Raw genomic sequence first — 13651 nt, forward strand, 5'->3', positions numbered from 1 at the left:
TTGCCAGCACCTGTATAAGCATGTAAATATCTTTCAGCTCATGCTCTTAAAAAGGAGTGGAGATACAGGGGAAATTATGGTATGTGTCCTATTTCTCACATTAAGGTTAAGGATGCTCATTGCTTTATTTCACTCTATTTCACACTTGACCAGAGCCATGATCTCATGAAGTGAGGTACGTTTACTAGTCTGGATGCTGAATTCCATTGTATTTGTCATCTCCAGACTGATTATTTGATGACCATCATTGTCCAGGATTACAAGTTGCTATTTGATTTACTTACTGGTTGTCAAAGCAGCCAAGTCTTTTTCTCCTTGTGTTGTGTTTTTTTTTTTCTCTCCTTAAAATCAGTGTCTATGGCAATTTTTGCACCAGTTCATTGAAGGTGCTCAGTATAGATCTGTAGTTTTTAATAGCTTTGCCCTGTATCTGCTCCTTAGTTCTCTTCCCTGCCTTCTCTGTGACACTGCTGTAAATACAAACTATCTGTAAACCAGGAAATGGGTTTATATTCTTTTTGCTCTTTACTGGAAAAACAGGTTTGAAGAAATGGGAGAGGAAGAATGAATGGAGTCTTCGAAGTGTGTTTGTGTTTTGGAGTGGTGGCGATAGTTAATGTATGAAAAGAGAATATCATCACACTGAAGGAAGAAATGCTGTCATTTTGATCTGTAATTTCACAAGTATGGGTATGGATCTCCTGCAGTGTGCTACCAACTTATCTGCAGCATTGAAAGTGGCTGGGTCATTACTGGAGGTCCCAAGATGCTTGGTCACTCTCTACCTTTCCTCACTGCAGAGTAGTGTTGGAGGGTGATGAATTAGTTGAGCACACACTTCGCTAATAGAGCAATGTTGACATCTAGTAAATTAAACTTTCTTGTTTGAGGCTGTTCCAGTGCTTGCTGTGACGGAAACGAAGATGATGTACAAATTTGATCTTTTTTCCACTCTTGTGGAAATTTGGATTATAAATTAGGAAAAGGTTTGAGAAGCAGCTGAAATGAAAAGCATCTGCTTGCTTGCATTAAATTTAGGTTGGTCTGTATAGCTGTGGCTTTAGCCATTCTACCATGTGTTATTCTCAACATTTTCAGTTTGTTACCTGTGCTTATATCTAACAGAAGCCTTTGTAACTTCCCATAGCAAAAAAATCAAAACACCGCTCATGCAGTTCACACTTATAACATGGCTAAGGTTCTAAATAGCTTTTACACAGTCAGAAGTGATTCTTTGTTCACCAAACTCAGGTTTCAACACAGTCTTAAGGCTTCAATGCAAAACAAGCCCTTCCCCAAAAACATGTGCTGGAATGAGCTTGAAGACTGAGAAAGACAAGTGGTGATTCTGTACTAGGAGGTTGCAGGATCAAAGAATGCACAAGCTGCAGATACAGACTTCACTGCCAGATTTAAGTGGTAGAAAAAAACCCCCAGACTTACAGCTTTTGCAGTTTCACTGATGTGTTTACTTTGACTTTGTGTGCTTCATCAACCCTCTGGGACAGGTTAATGGTGTTTTGTATTGCTTTGAATTGGGCATTGTGTTATCTGTCTGTACAGTGCTGTATGTATTGAAAGTACATAGTAATAACTTTAAAACTGGCTGTCCCTGAAAATTTACCTTTTTTTTTTTTTTTTTGGAAGCTGGTTTCCTATATAATGTTCCATTGTTTCAATAATCCTTGTGAAAGATGGCTACTAAAAGTATCTGTTGCATTGGGTCATTTGGCAGAGAAGCTGAACAGCTGAGGGTTCTATATTATTACTGTGTGTTTTTGAGTTGTATCTGTAGAATTCAATTTGGCTTATCTCAGGGTCTGACCATAGAACATTGTTGAAACTGTTGAGCCAAATTGCATCATCTGACTGCTGGTAAATTATAAAAAACTTAAGTGTTTGCTTGCAAAAACTTAGGGTAATGATGGCTGTCTTAAAAAGGTCCTCTCAGTACTAACATGCACATAAATTTGGTAGCATTCCTGACAGCATAATTGGAGCTTTCTACAAGTGTGATAATTTCTCCTAGTGCATTTAGTTAAGTGTGTAGTTTAAATGAGTGAAAGATTTTAGTTAAGCTCCTTTTGGAAAAGGCTATTTGAAAAATCTGCCCTATGCAAGGACAAAGTTCTGCATGAGGAACTGTGATGTTTTCAGGGTATACTGAGCAATGATTATAGAAGAGCTTGTAACTACATATTTACCTGTAAAATAGGATGTAACATGTTCATGAATAGGAAATATTCCATTTGTTGTTATCTCTTCTCTTTATTGTGTGTTTTCACTTTCTTAAATACTTGGTTAGTAATAAACCACAAATCATAACTTCATTTTTTTTAGTTTTCCATTTCTTGAGAAAACTTGCTAATTTAATACATATGCATGTCACTAGAACATGTCTAGTTCTTGGATTAATTGTTTTCTTTAGAAGAACCTTGAGACATGTGACAGACTGATACACACACAGAGCTTATCTGTATTTTCCCTTCACTCCCAAGTAAAAATTTCTTTAACAAAACTTTGGGAGTTATGTTACAAGGCAAATGATGAAATACTGGGTTCCATTTGCCTCTTCAGTGCAAACAAAGAACTTTAAGTGAAAGAGCTCTATGAATTAAATATCTCTGTTTTTAACTAGGCAACAATATTAAATGAAAAGACCCTTGCTGAAGATGTCTTTGATGGAAGAATCTGGGTTTCTCAGTAGAGAACTGGAGTCTATCCAAAAACCAGGTGGTAAAACTTTCTCTTTGGAAGTGGTACTTGCTGTTTGTACTGAAAAACTTTTCATCTTGGAGATTCCTGATTGCACAATTATAAGATGGATTTTTATTTAGGATTCGGTAGATAAAAATTGTGATTCATGTTCTGGGTAGGGTTCTTTTTAATTAAAAGGTTATAAGATGCGATTTTAATACTGTTTTCCATTCCCATCCTGCTTCTCCAACCTAAAATTTCCAACAGCATAGGAAAGGCTAGAGTTTTTTACTAATTACTATAGTAATATAGTGAAACAGTTTGATCACTTGTGAATTGAAGAATAGAAAAGTCCAGTCAAAAATTAACAATTATTGGTCACATTCTCATATTTTTACTGCAGATGAAATTGATTTGTCATCTCTTAGAAAAGACAACTTTTTAATGATAGCATTTTTGAAGTGGTTGGAATACCTTCACCTTTTTAAAAACTTCTGTTTTTAAAAAATTAGATCTTTAAGTAAATTATAATGCTCATTACTACTTGATTGTTTTCGCTTCATTCAGGTCAGGCAATTTGCAATCTCAATAGCTTTTCTTCCCAGGTTACGCGTGTCAAGATGAGAAGAGTTCTGTCCTTTTCTTGAAATTAAATACTAATTTTTAACATTTCTTTTTAGTAACTTGCTATTTCATCAGGCTATTCCTGAACGATGTGCAAATACCAGTGTTACTGTTAACTGTAAGTTAAGTTATGAGGTGCTTATGCTGCTGTTGATCCCTGATAGTATGCTTGTGCTCTGCGTTACATCACCATGTCCAGGCCTGCTCTGTGCTCTGCCTCTTCTTGTCCTGTTCCTTTCTGGAGTGTTGGACCTGTGGTCTCTGCTGTAGCCACAGGGAGAGGGCGGAGGCAGCCTGTCTTCCTCTTAATTACTGGTGTTCTTGTTTTCCCTTAGTCAAGGGCTGGAGAAGGGTAAACCAGCTGTCTGAGTGCTATTTAACTTTATTTTTGTCAGGGTAGAACCATCAATACTCCAAGTTACTGGAGACAAAGTCTGTGTTGTAGGCTTCAGGATGTCACAAAGCCTGCAGTTCCAGAATAAGTTCAGATTAAATGCAGAGCTGGGGACAAAGATCTTTCGTTACATAAACCCTTGATTCCCTCCTTTAATAGGACAATAGAATATTTAAGTGAAAGTGTTGTGTGTTCTCTTTTATTATTATCATGAGATTCAATGATGAGATTGTTAGTCACTGGTGTGGATGTTTGTACTGTGTATCCTGCTATGCCATTAGATTCTTACTTTGAACCTGTGCCAAATCTTATAAAACAATGCTATATCTTTTAGGACAACTCAAAAATTACACTCAAAAAAGCTCTGTGTCATTGCAAGCTGCATGAATTAATTTTAACGTACAGATTATCTTCATTTTGTAGTTCTACTTTAAACTTGTGGGTTTATGTCTGTCTTATTATCAGATGAAGACTAGGGAGGTATGGCTAAACAATTCTGGGTGATTATTTTTCCAGCTTGCTCCAGTGATTTTTTTTTTTTTTTGCCCTTTGCATTTTTTTCCCTTGTCATCAAGTGACAGCAAAAGTGATTAAGTTTCAGTGCAAGAATCTGAGATGCACATGACAAAGCATAAAGGGGAGCATACGACTGCCTAATATGACAAGCTGTAACAAGTGAACAGTAGCAAGAAGTTACAGAAATATTACCATGGACAGTTTTTCAATCCTTGTACTGTTGAGGCTACTTAATTAGTGTTGAGACTGGTTCTTATTCTTTTTAGGCGACAGTTCCTGCTGGTAGGAAGATAGACCATAAAGATCACTGTAAAATTATGCTGTCACTCTAGTCAGGAAGCGTACAGTCATCTTCCTTCATGAGAAGTGAAACTATGACCAATTTCAGTGCCTGACCCCTCCAAGTAAAGGTGGCAGGCAGTCTCAACTATGGATATTAAGTTAATAGGAAAAAAAACAGTATGTGGTGATGCAGATGTTTCAATCCCAATCTCTCTCACATGGCTTCAAGCTAGCATACTTTATCTGTTCTTTTTCAAGACAAGAACTGTAGTTACAATGTAAATCTTCTAATTTCTAATATCTATGTTTCCCTGACCTTCCAGTAGAAGAGGCAAAGTGTTCCAGAATCTCATGTCTCTTGGGAACTTTTTGTAGACTTGCTGTGTGGAAAAGAGATCGAAGACCTTCCCCCAAATCTGGTTGCTGTAACTTCATTTTTACAAGAGTGTGTTCCAGTGTATTTCCTTGAAGCTATTTTGCTTTTGAATTGTGCTTGTGATGTTATGTACAGCCGTACTAAACAACACCTACGGTACTAAGCAGAATGCAACTGTTAGTTGGTCTACATTAGGTAAAGTGTTTGGATGTGTATATTTATTAGATATAGTTTCAGTTTCAGTGTCTGTAGTATTTTTAATCTAGATTGCAATTCCACAAGCTCAGAGTTGTTGGAAATCACATTTCAGAGGATTTTGGGCTGGGAATTAGCTATCTTCTTTACTTAAGGAAAAAAAAAAAAAGCTGATCTTGCCACCTTTGCAAAAGTTAGCCTGTGCAAAATCCCTGAATTCTTCCTTTAGCAGCTTTTGTGCTGGGGACATGGCTAGCATATATGAGCTAAGGCAAACTGTAGAGTTGTATCAACATATTCTGCCGTTCAAATACCAAATTAATTGAGTAAGTTGCTTTAGTAATTGCTAACTTTTTATTGTTTTTAAGCACTAACTACAAATTTCTGCTTTAGCTAAGAACATCTGAGGTGTAGCTGACTTGTTTTCAAAAGTAGGGCATTTCAAGTTTTATATGTAAATTGGGGTAAAAGGTTAATAAAAGAAGCCTGGCAACTTTAAAAAATAAGATATGTTGAATTTCAGATTTTTGCTGACTCACAGAATTAGAAATGCTCAAAACACCTTTTTCTACAACCAGCCCTGGGACAAAACTGTTATTCAGCCAAAGAGGGAAGTTCTTTTGGGCCATAAATGGCAGGAACTGTCTGAATCCCTCAGTCCCTTTTTCCTCTGCCAGGTTCTTGGATGTCTGGGCTTGATGTTGCAGGTAGCTGCACTTCACTGTGGGTGAAGGGTTAAGATACAAAACAGTGGCTATGGCTAGAGGCAAAAGGGAGGAACGGTTCTTCTGAGAAGCTGCAATTGCTGTTCTCTGTATGTCTGATCCTCTAGTAGTAGCAGAGCAAGGAATTTATCTCTCAAGACCTCTTCCCTGAATCTCCATCTTGGTATTGCTCCTTTGTTTTTTAGGATGAAATTAAAATTTTCAGAGCAGTAAAGAAAGCTTCTCTGCCATTTCCATATGCTACTTTTTTCCAATAAAGCTAATGCCTTTAGTGGCTCGAATAAGTTCTTACAACATGGCTGGAATATCACAGTAGCTGCAACACTCATCTGTAGCTTGCTGTTTGCTCTAGTCAGTGTTAAAAATCATTTTTAGCGAAGGCAAATTAAGGCACGTGAACTCTCTGACAATTCTCTGTTTAAGTTTCTGTAAGCTGAACTGTCCTGTAACAAGTGCCTAGATGCAGAGACAAATGATGGAAGAGATCTAGCTTTTAGACGGCATGAAGACTCATTTAGGCTGCAATAATAGTATGGAATTGATGCTTTTGCCTAGCCTGTCACAAACAGAAAGACATCCATAGAGTTGTGTAGCTAGCAGGAAAAAGGAATACATCTTAAAACCTTCTTATTTTAAAAAAAAAAATATAGTTTAACTGGTATGTAAGATTTGCTGTTAGTCTTATGGTTTCTAAATGGAGCAATGCGTTTTGCATTAAATATGATACACCAGTCTTTCTCTGTGTCCCTATGAATGATGAAAAGGTCAATTCTTAGCATTTTTAAGACAATAAAGTATTTAACATCAGTCAAGATTCAATACAGCCTCAGCACTTCAAGTATCCTCCTTTTGGAGGATTTTATTGCTTGAAAGTAATATTCTGGGGTGACTTCATGGTTTATGAGTTCTTCACTGAAGAATTATTGTCTTTTCCTATGTATTAATTGATTTTTATTGATGAGGCATTTCTTTCTTTGTACTAGAGATATTAAAATAATTGTATTTTAGAAATTCTGTTTTCATTTTTTTCTTTTAGAGATAGAGACAGAACAGATCTAGTATGGGGACAAAGTTGTAATTCAGTTATGAAATGTATTGCATGGTGATGGAGCCTAACACTGTTTTATGTTTGCAACAGTGTAATGTTACTGCCTTTGTTACTTTGTCCAAAGTATTAACCTGTATTTTATTGTAGAAGTAGAGCCTATTGAACTACATCCTGACACCTAAAACACATTGCTTTACAAGTCTGCGTTCTCCTTAGAAGAAATGATGAAGGATTCATTTTCAAGCGTGAAGAAGCTCAGCTGAGTAGCTGACAGTGCCATTCATATATGGCATACAGAGAGTCTTTATTTAGAAGAAATCATTAAAATAATCTAGAAATCTAGGCAGGAGAATCTCAGGGTCGTGTCCACAACCACACTACTCTGCCTTCCCCAAATGATATTTTGTTATAATTTCCTTCTCAAAGCAGAACTCCTTATGCAGCAGCGAGGTGTTTGGGGATTTTCAGTACTAATGCTGACAGGATCTGTTGTAGAACTGATACAAGTTGGTCTGAACAATGTATTTTAAAGTGATAATAGCAAGTAATCGTGGATAACTAGGAAGAGAACAGGAACCCTTCAGTTTATTACTGTACAGATTATGTACGCGTTACTTTAGTTTGGTTTTTTGGTAAGTTTTTATGCAAATAAAACTTTCATGCAAGATTGTGAAAGCTGATTTGTGTTTATAATCCAAATGAATTCAACTACAAACCAATGTTTATTTCTGGTTGAAGAAAATCTGTATGTAAAGGTTAGGTTATGATTTCAGAACAGAAACAAAGCAAAATGACTGGTATGACTGAAGAAATGGTTTAAATATTGAAGACTCAAAGGAATAATACTAAAAGAATATGTTAAGAAATTCGGTCTATAAGCAGAACTGCCTGTAGTTCTGCACAAATTAAATTAATATTTTATTCCTTGATGAAGTTACTAAAGGTCAACCAGGTATATTTCTACCAGCGTAATGAGTATAGAATTCAGAGTACCAGTTTCCAAAAAAAAGGTACAGAGTGTGTAGAGCTTTTTAAAAGGTGCTTGCAGTCAGATATTAAAAAATTATTACTGAGAAAACATTTTTATTTAGCTGTATACCGGAAGGGTTTAGATGTCTTAAATTTTTAGCTTACTACTTTATGGTTAAGAAAACTGTTTTGACAAGGCCACTACTATATGCTTAAGTCCAGAGTGATAGGGCTGACCCTATTAAATGATCATAGTTTTCTGCAGTCTGGTGATTAACAGGCTTTGAACTTTCCTGGCTTTCTTAATCCCTTTTAATCATTTAAACCTATTATTGTTTTGACTTCAATTTCAAAAGCCCTTTAAATCTGTCTTACAATATTAATAGCTGATTAAAATCCCAATTTCCAGCCATATTATCAGTGGGGAGCCTACTTTATTACCCTGAATAACTTAGAAACAACTATTTAGGAAAATGTTGATCAAGGAGGAGGGGGGGGAGGGGACACAAAAGAAAAAAACACTAGAAAAACTATACCTAGTAATGCTTATATTTAAATTTGTGATCATATCCATGCAACAAATTGGAGAAACAAAATGCTTCTAATGTATGACATCAGTAACTGTATTTCTTTTTTTCTTTTAGGTTTTAGGAGTGTAATTTTAAGTTAATTCTGTGTTGAAATTTAAATCCATCTTTCACTTTCCTAATAAGTATTGTGGTAAAAAAAAAAATAATCTTTCTGCTAGTATTTTTGGGGTCCCTTTCACCCAGAAATTCTAAGGTTTTTTTCTGAAAAACAGAGTATAGGATGTGATGCAGCCAAATAAGACTCCATTCAAACTAGTACACAGGAACTGGGTACTAATAACTAGGTAAAAATGAAAACACCAGAAATTCCTCCATGGGTTCTCCACGATGGTCCTTCATTCTCTCAGCCCTGACATTTGTATTGCAGTAGCAGTGTTTAAAGTCTGGAATTCTTTTATAAATGAAATGGCCAAGATGTGTGGTTTGAGTTGCGCTTAAACTTTTTTCTCTGTCCCATTACTACTAGTGTGTGCTTCACTCCTACCTACATTTCTTCTTCCCAAGCTAACTTTAGCTACATGTTTTTCTGTTTAAAAATGGAAGGGGATGAAATAATTAGTGAGGCTGACTGCTCACTCTGTGATTTTTTTTTTTCCCCTCATTTTTGTTTTGTTTGTTTGCTCTTTCCTATTTCTATATTAAAGTAGTTCACTGAAGTCTTCAAAGCTTGACATAAGTTGGAAGCTCAGGTTGAATTAGTTGGAGATTATGACACCTGGTTTCCTCCCTTTCCAAGTTACTGCTCTGTGGGATGCCTTACCCCTGCCCATATTTTTGTTCTCTTTATTTACCTACTTGACTCTGCATCTGTCTGTATTTTGAAGTTACTGTGTTTGAATGGGTCCATCTTACTGCCTGCTAGAATGTTCTGTTGTTACTACATACCCTTGCCAGTCTGCTGTCATCTATGGATTTCATCAGTAGCTACTGTACTTAACTCTAGATCACGTAAATGTGTGGCATAGTGTTGGGTCTAGCGCTGATCCATATTGAAGTCAATCATCTGAGATGTGCATTCTCTCGCAGCCCTAATACATTCCTAAAGGAATGTCTGAAAAGTCTTTTAGGCAGTTTCCTCTTTTGTTAATATAAGTGGACTATTACAAAACTTAGATTTTTCTGGAAGCAGGTTTTCTTTGGGATTGTATTGCTATCATACAATCCCTCTTTAATCTTGCAGTTTTTCAAGGAAGAGATTCTGGATTTGCATTTTGTATTTGGCAAGAAAGCAGTAACTAGTCGGTAAGGAATTTTTCTAAAATTGTCTAACCTGTACAAGGTCATCCTAGAGTAATAATGAATGATGATCAGCTGGCATTAAAACCGGAAATTAATGTAGAAGGGGTCCTTGTTTTGCTGTCAATTTGAGGCCAAGAAAGAATGTGAAAAGGTAGGTGGGACAAGCTGCCCTGTTATGGAGTATGAGAGAGGCTAAAGGGGAGAGAAATTTTGAGGGAATGGGGAGTGTGGTGCCTTTCAGATGGTGAAGCTTGAGACTAGCAAAGCAACAGAGGAATTTATGGAAAAAATGAAAAGCAAATGTATTAAACTGGCGGAAGAAAAACAGTGCAAGTCAGGCAAGAGACTGAGGCTTTCAGGATATGAATCAAAGCCCTTTACTGTTTGGGTTTGTTTTTTCTTTTTTTAATGGGGGGGGGGGGAGGCTGTCTTAAAACAGACATTTGGACTAGAGTGTACGCATGTGCCAGGCACACAAAAGTTTAATTTTGGTTTAGCTGGTTGCATCTGGTCCATGATGAATTTGGCTGCTGAATTTATACATAAGGTGTGGTCTGGGTTGTGGTTTTTTGTTTTCATCTTGATGTAGAAAATACACAGCCCCTAGAATCTGGCTTAACAAGCTTAAAGTAATGATCCAAACAAATACAAGTCATGGTACTTACACTCCATATTTGTGGACATGAAAAAGATTACTAGGCTAATCGGAAGAGTAAGGCTACATTAGACTTCACTGAAGTTTCTAAGCAACTGTAGCCTTGTCAAAAATGCAGAAATATTGCCTTGCTTTAAGTAGTATTTTACTACTGTAAGAAAAGCAGTTCACTTATTGCCTTTTGATCTCTGTGTAGATCAAGTCAGAAGAAACGGAGTTAGCAGTTATGGCAGCATTACTTATTCTGTCTGATAAATTGCAGATGGATGTGGAGAAACAGGCTGACCTTCTATACCCATCCCCCATAAGTCTGATGTGTCAGAAATATTTGGGGAGCTTCTGTTGGGCTTGCCATGTGCATTGGTCTGTAAATGCTCATGAGGATGCGCTGTTGTAGCAGGTTCACACATGGCTGTGTTTCTGACCTAAAAGATCTTGTGGGATGTGTTAACTGCATTTGGTAGAAAGCAGTCAATACAGTCTGAAAAAGGACATGTGAGCACCAATGTCCTGCAGGCCGGTTGTCCTAGTTTTACAAGATTAATAATTAAGAAAAAACAACAGAAAAAGGACTGCATTTCTTTTTTTGGAACAGTGAAAGTGGCCTTAACATCACTTGAGAGTTGAAGCAACATAATTGCTGAATCATTCTCATGGAAACTTCTTTAGATTAATCTAAAATACAAGAAGACTATACCGAAGTCCTCAAGGTTTCTTGATGGCTTCGTTGAAAATTTATGAAAAAATGCTTCTGCAGTGCTCTGTCTTAAAAGGTCTTTTCTTTTATTGATGAAGCATAGCCTAGTGTAGCATAACTTCTACTTGTCTTGTCCGGTTAATACAACCAACATGGTTTAGATCTCTGACAGAGAAATCACACTCGCTTTCCTTTTTTGGGGTGACTTTTCTGAAAAGTTCAAAGAACATGTTGGAAATCTACCCTTTCATACATTCCGTTTTTAATCAATCTGGGAAATACTTAATACAGTAACTGTGGCAAAGCATGTTATCTACAAAAAGCTTATGGAATAGCAAAGCCCACATGCTTTTAAAGGGGAGCAAGGTTAGTCAGAGCCATGTACTGTGGCAAAAAGTTCGTATTTATTTGTACATCAAACAAGGCAGAGGAATGCCTGCACAGATATATGTTTGGAGATTCCTAGTGTGCTTTACTGCTGCAACTTTGTATTACTGAAATAGTTTTTATCTTTTTTTTTTTTTTTCCTGACTACAAACATTGATGGTTAATGCAAAAAAACTCTAGTGACTTATTCCTTCACAAGTATTCTTGAAAATATTGATGGAAATATTACTCTGATATATATATAGAGAGAGATATATATACACACACACACACATACACAGTTTTGTGTACCTCTTTGTTTCTGAGTAGTCTGCATGATGGCGATTTTGTCTTGGCTCTTCTGGCCCAAGCAGCAGTGTATGTGTCCGTGCTGATTTTTAATTTGATATCTGTGCAAATTTCAGCTATTATTTCTATGTCAGTTTTCGCTTAGGTTGGTAGGACCTTTTTCAAGTCAGAAATTTTGAAAGGTGAATTAAGTTTGAAGCTATGAAGATATATTGCCATTTTTTAAACCTGTTTGCTCATCACCAGTTTTTATTTTGGGCCTTAGGACAGGTGAGTTTTTCCTGAAAAGCTGGTAACTCTTGTTCGTAGAGCAGATCTGAACTTGATATTCATTTGGAGTTTTTCACCAGTACATGTTTAGTGTAGGCTGTGTTTCCTTTTTAATTTGGTTAAGGCTTTGTAAAATTGGATGCTGCCTGAGGGCTGCCTTATGGCTGTTTGTTACATTAAGAGCATTATTGTAAAAATGCTGGCTACAGTCCATTTTAATTGTCATACTCTCTCATATTAGGAGCTGGGAAATAAAAAAAAATGTTGAGTGGTAGGATTACTATTTCAGAAGGATCTTTAAAATGTACTGCACAAATAAGAGCTGAACTTACAGGTTCTAGGATGCTCAAAAAAATGAAAAGCAGACACAATAAAAATGTTACATTTCTGCAAAAACTGAAATTGAGATGGTAAACTTGTAGGTGAATGCTAGGGAAGTCATATATATGCAAGAGAAGAAGAGTATGCTGCCTTCATCTTTTTTTTTTTTTTTTTCCCTTTTTTGTTTGTAGCACCATAACCAAATAGAAAGCATTGGTCAGAGTTGTACCTCTAGCTGTTTTACATAGTAAAACGCTTCCAAGGGGCCTTGGCATTTTTTTGATAGAGTATATTTTAACTGTACGTACAGTCAAATTTCCTTAACACCGTTTTGGCTCTGTATAATGTCTGTCCTCAGAATGCCTGCAATAATCTTTTAGTCAGGTCTGTGCTACTTTATTTTCAGGCTTGTGGAAAAGGAAAATATTTAATGTTAATGTAGTTGTGAATTTATAAGTAATGTTTTAGGGGGCTAAGTTTGATATTATGTATGTGTCTGCATGTACATAAAATTTGGTTCTGGAAACATAACAATTAGGAAGGAAGAAAGTAACATGAAGTTCAGATCTGAGTTCTGGTAGTTATTGGTTACAGTAAACAAATGAGGAAAAAAGATTGAAAGGTTCAGGAAAGCTTTGTCTTGGGAAGCTGAAAACATCCTTGATAATTACCACTCAATTATTTCAAGATTTCCTCATTGAAATATATCCTCAGTTTGTTAATGTTATGGAGTTGGGGACTAATGGGAGGCATTCAAATCATCTTGCTCAGCAGGTGAATTTAGACATCCTGTATCACTATGCCCCATTGTAGTCAAAGGACAGAGAGGTGCTTTTGCAGAGTATGAATTGGAGTTGGGTCTTTGTTTTTTTGATGAAACGTAGCGGGATTAGCTTGCTCATTTGTCTTGGTAAGGTAAATGCATAACCATGCCTTTTTGTAACCAGGCTGGAAAGAATACTGTTTAAAAAAAATTATCACAACACTGAGAAGAGTAATGTGTAGCAGTGTGAGACTTCCCATTTAAGCTGTGATTAGAGGATGGATGATAGAATAATGATCTCTGGTAACTCCTATCTGCAGCTAGGTCACTTGAGCTTTGATCAGAATAGGGAATGTTGGAGCGACTATGATGCGATGACATCTAGAGGTTAGACAAAGAATGTTGTGGCTTAATAAGTTCCATAAAGATCTGAGTTTGGGGAGAAAGCTGCTGTCTTCCGAAAGTGGAAGTTTTACGCAAGGTACAGTCAGCCTATTGGGCTATCAGAAGCCATCAGCTGTGACGCTCAGGGGCTGTGGTGTGTGTATCTGGGCAGGCAGCTGCACCAGGTTGGTGGCGATATGCAGCTGTGCAGTGTGACAATTGCTGCAGTTG

General features: G+C 36.6%; 1 protein-coding gene across 3 annotated transcripts in view; it reads left to right on the forward strand.

The window, feature by feature from the left end:
* The window catches only part of ADK (adenosine kinase), a 304356-nt gene that overhangs the window by 19989 nt on the left and 270716 nt on the right, over window positions 1–13651 (forward strand). The window lies entirely within an intron of this gene.

Source organism: Platalea leucorodia (assembly GCF_965183815.1).
Source record: "Platalea leucorodia genome assembly, chromosome: 4".
In the NCBI taxonomy this organism is placed as follows: domain Eukaryota; kingdom Metazoa; phylum Chordata; class Aves; order Pelecaniformes; family Threskiornithidae; genus Platalea; species Platalea leucorodia.